The sequence below is a fragment of the Sinocyclocheilus anshuiensis genome, unplaced genomic scaffold (genome assembly GCF_001515605.1).
Source record: "Sinocyclocheilus anshuiensis isolate Anshui unplaced genomic scaffold, SAMN03320099.WGS_v1.1 scaffold819, whole genome shotgun sequence".
Classification (NCBI taxonomy): domain Eukaryota; kingdom Metazoa; phylum Chordata; class Actinopteri; order Cypriniformes; family Cyprinidae; genus Sinocyclocheilus; species Sinocyclocheilus anshuiensis.
In genome coordinates, this window is record NW_015548238.1 from 1 (window position 1) to 3,822 (window position 3,822).

General features: G+C 42.1%; 6 non-coding genes across 6 annotated transcripts; all 6 read left to right on the plus strand.

The window, feature by feature from the left end:
- Window positions 1-217: 217 nt before the first annotated feature.
- On the plus strand, window positions 218-289 carry trnac-gca (transfer RNA cysteine (anticodon GCA)). Its single transcript has one exon. It is a non-coding gene; the product is annotated as a tRNA-Cys (tRNA).
- A 567-nt stretch (window positions 290-856) lies between these two features.
- On the plus strand, window positions 857-928 carry trnac-gca (transfer RNA cysteine (anticodon GCA)). Its single transcript has one exon. It is a non-coding gene; the product is annotated as a tRNA-Cys (tRNA).
- A 490-nt stretch (window positions 929-1,418) lies between these two features.
- Window positions 1,419-1,490, plus strand: trnac-gca (transfer RNA cysteine (anticodon GCA)). Its single transcript has one exon. It is a non-coding gene; the product is annotated as a tRNA-Cys (tRNA).
- Window positions 1,491-2,042: 552 nt separating this feature from the next.
- trnac-gca (transfer RNA cysteine (anticodon GCA)) lies at window positions 2,043-2,114 on the plus strand. The gene has a single exon. It is a non-coding gene; the product is annotated as a tRNA-Cys (tRNA).
- A 120-nt stretch (window positions 2,115-2,234) lies between these two features.
- Window positions 2,235-2,306, plus strand: trnac-aca (transfer RNA cysteine (anticodon ACA)). Its single transcript has one exon. It is a non-coding gene; the product is annotated as a tRNA-Cys (tRNA).
- Window positions 2,307-2,937: 631 nt separating this feature from the next.
- trnar-gcg (transfer RNA arginine (anticodon GCG)) lies at window positions 2,938-3,009 on the plus strand. The gene has a single exon. It is a non-coding gene; the product is annotated as a tRNA-Arg (tRNA).
- Window positions 3,010-3,822: the final 813 nt, after the last annotated feature.

Genomic DNA, 3,822 nt, shown 5'->3' on the forward strand with positions numbered 1-3,822 from the left:
CCTGATTTTGAGCAGCTGATCACGTGGGGGTATAGACCAGTTGTAGAGCATTTGACGGCAGCACAAGAGGTCCCCAGGTCAAATCTGGGTGCTCTGTTTGGACTGGGCAGGTTTGGAGTAACCAAAGCCTTTCTTTTAAAGTGAAGATGTTATTGTTTGATATTGTCAAAATGAAGGATCTAATTTCCTGTGTGAGGTTTTGAGTTGTTGTCTCTGTGGGGGTATAGCTCAGTGGTAGAGCATTTGACTGCAGATCAAGAGGTCCCCAGTTCAAATCTGGGTGCCCCCTTTGGACTTGGCAGCTTTAGGTTAACTAAAGCCTTTATTTTAAAGTGAAGATATTGTTGTTGTTCGATATTGTCAAAATGAAGAATCTAATTTCCTGTGTGCAGTTTTGAGCGACTGATTTTATGGGGCTATAGCTCAGTGGTAGAGCATTTGAATGCAGATCGAGAGATCCCCAGTTCAAATCTGGGTCCTCCCTTTGGACTTGGCAGCTTTGGAGTAACTAAAGCTTTTATTTCGAAGTAAAGATGTTGTGAAGATTTTGAGCTGTTGTTTCAGTGGGGGTATAGCTCAGTGGTAGAGCATTTGAATGCAGATCGAGAGATCCCCAGTTCAAATCTGGGTCCTCCCTTTGGACTTTCTGTGATTTTCTAGCTCACCCTCTATGAGAGCATAGTTAAGTGGTTGAGCATGCTAGTACTGATCGAGAGGTCCCAGCTTCAAATCCGGGTGTCCCCTTTGGACTTATCTTCTTTGACGTAACCGAAGCCTTGACTTCAAAGTGCAGCTGTCGTCTTCTCAAAGTGAAGGATCTAATTTCTTACGAGTGATTTTCTGTTCTTTGTGCCATGGGTGTATAGCTCAGTGATAGAGCATTTGACTGCAGATCAAGAGGTCCCCAGTTCAAATCTGGGTGTCCCCTTTGGAACTGGCAGCTTTAGGTTAACCAAAGCCTTTATTTTAAAGTGAAGATGTTGTTGTACGATATTGTAAAAATGAAGGATCTAATTTCTTGCGTCCGATTTTGAGATGCTGATAAAGTAGGGGTATAGCTCAGTGGTACAACATTTGACTGCAGTTCAAGAGGTCCCCTGTTCAAGTCTGGATGCCCCCTTTAGACTTGGCAGCTTTGGAGTAACCAAAGCCTTTATTTCGAAGATAAGATGTTGTTATTTGATAGTGTCAAAATTAATGATCTTAGTTCCTGTGTGCGGTTTTGAGCTACAGATTTTATGGGGGTATAGCTCAGTGGTGGAGCATTTGACTGCAGATCAAGAGGTCCCCAGTTCAAATAGTTGTTTGGACTGGGCAGCTTTGGAGTAACCAAAGCCTTTCTTTTAAAGTGAAGATGTTGTTGTTTGATATTGTCAAAATGAAGGATGTAATTTCCTGTTTTGAGTTGCTTTTTACGTGGGGGTATAGCTCAGTGGTAGAGCGTTTGACTGCAGGTCAAGAGGTCCCCAGTTCAAATCTGGGTGCTCACGTTGGACTTTGCAGCTTTGGAAACACAAAATCCTTGACCTTGAAGAATCTAATCTCCTTTCTGTGATTTTCTAGCTCACCCTCTATGAGAGCATAGTTAAGTGGTTGAGCATGCTATTACTGATCGAGAGGTCCCAGCTTCAAATCCCGGTGTCCCCTTTGGACTTATCTTCGTTGACGTAACCGAAGCCTTGACTTCAAAGTGCAGCTGTCGTCTTCTCAAAGTGAAGGATCTAATTTCCTATGTGTGATGGACTTATCTTCTTTGACGTAAGCGAAGCCTTGACTTCAAAGTGCAGCTGTCGTCTTCTCAAAGTCAAGGATCTAATTTCCTATGTGTGATTTTTAGTTCTTTGTGCCATGGGTGTATAGCTCAGTAATAGAGCATTTGACTGCAGATCAAGAGGTCCCCAGTTCAAATCTGGGTCCTCCCTTTGGACTTGGCAGCTTTAGAGTAAACAAAGCTTTTATTTCGAAGTAAAGATGTTGCTGTTTGATATTGTCAAAATGAAAGATCTAATTTCCTGTGTGAGGTTTTGAGTTGTTGATTACGTGGGGGTATAGCTCAGTGGTAGAGCGTTTGACTGCAGATCAAGAAGTCCCCAGTTCAAATCTTGGTGCTCCCTTTGGACTTGGCAGCTTTGGAGTAACCAAAGCCTTTCTTTTAAAGTGAAGATGTTGTTATTTGATATTGTCAAAATGAATGATCTAATTTCCTGCGTGCGGTTTTGAATTACTGAGTTTTTGGGGGTATAGCTCAGTGGTAGAGCATTTGACTACAGATCAAGATGTCTCCAGTTCAAATCTGGGTGCCCCCTTTAGACTGGGCAGCTTTGGAGTAACCAAAGCCTTTACTTTATAGTGAAGATGTTGTTGTATGATATTGTAAAAATGAATGATCTAATTTCCTGATTTTGAGCTGTTGATCATGTGGGGGTATAGACCAGTAATAGAGCATTTGACTGCAGCCCAAGAGGTCCCCAGTTCAAATCTGGGTGGCCCCTTTAGGCTTGGAAGTTTTGGAGTAACCAAAGCCTTTATTTTGAAGTGAAGATGTTGCCTTTTGATATTGTCAAAATTAAGGATCTTATTTACTGTCTGCAGTTTTGAGCTACTGATTTTATGGGGGTAAAGCTCAGTGTTAGAGCATTTAACTACAGATCGAGACTGGGTGCTCCCTTTCGACCTTGCAGCTTTGGAAACACAAAATCCTTGACCTTGAAAAATCTAATATCCTTTCTGTGATTTTCTACCTCACCCTCTATGAGAGCATAGTTAAGTGGTTGAGCATGCTAGTACTGATCGAGAGGTCCCAGCTTCAAATCCGGGTGTCCCCTTTGGACTTATCTTCTTTGACGTAACCGAAGCCTTGACTTCAAAGTGCAGCTGTCGTCTTCTCAAAGTGAAGGATCTAATTTCCTATGTGTGATTTTCAGTTGTTTGTGCCATGGGTGTATAGCTCAGTGATAGAGCATTTGACTGCGGATCAAGAGGTCCTCAGTTCAAATCTGGGTGTCCCCTTTGGAACTGGCAGCTTTAGGTTAACCTAAGCCTTTATTTTAAGTAAAGATGTTGTTGTATGATATTGTAAAAATGAATGATCTAATTTCCTGATTTTGAGCTGTTGATCACGTGGGGGTATAGACCAGTAATAGAGCATTTGACTGCAGCCCAAGAGCTCTGCACCATGGGGGTATAGCTCAGTGGTAGAGTATTTAACTGCAGATCAAGAGGTCCCAAGTTCAAATATGGGAGCTCCCTTTGGGCTTGGCAGCTTTGGATTAAGCAAAGTCTTTCTTTTAAAGTGAAGATGGTGTTATTTGATATTGTCAAAATGAATGATCTAATTTCCTGTGTGCGTTTTGAGCTCCTGATCTTGTAGGGGTATAGCTCATTGGTAGAACATTTGACTGCAGCTCAAGAGGTCCCTTGTTCAAGTCTGGGTGTCCCTTTTAGAATTGGCAGCTTTGGAGTAACCAAAGCCTTTATTTTAAAGTGAAAATGTTGTTATTTGAGGATTTTGAGCTGCTGGTTCTGTGGGGGTATAGCTCAGTGGTAGAGCATTTGACTGCAGCTCAAACGGTCCCCTGTTCAAATCTTAGTGCCCCGTTTAGACTTGACAGCTTTGGAGTAACCAAAGTCTTTATTTTGAAGTGAAGATGTTGTATGATATTGTAAAACTGAAGGATCTAATTTCCTGTGTGCAGTTTTGAGTTGCTGTTTCTGTGCGGGTATAGCTCAGTGTTGGAGCATTTGACTGCAGATCAAGATGTCCCGAGTTCAAATATGGGTGTTCCCTTTGGACTTGGCAGCTTTGGAGTAACCAAAGCCTTT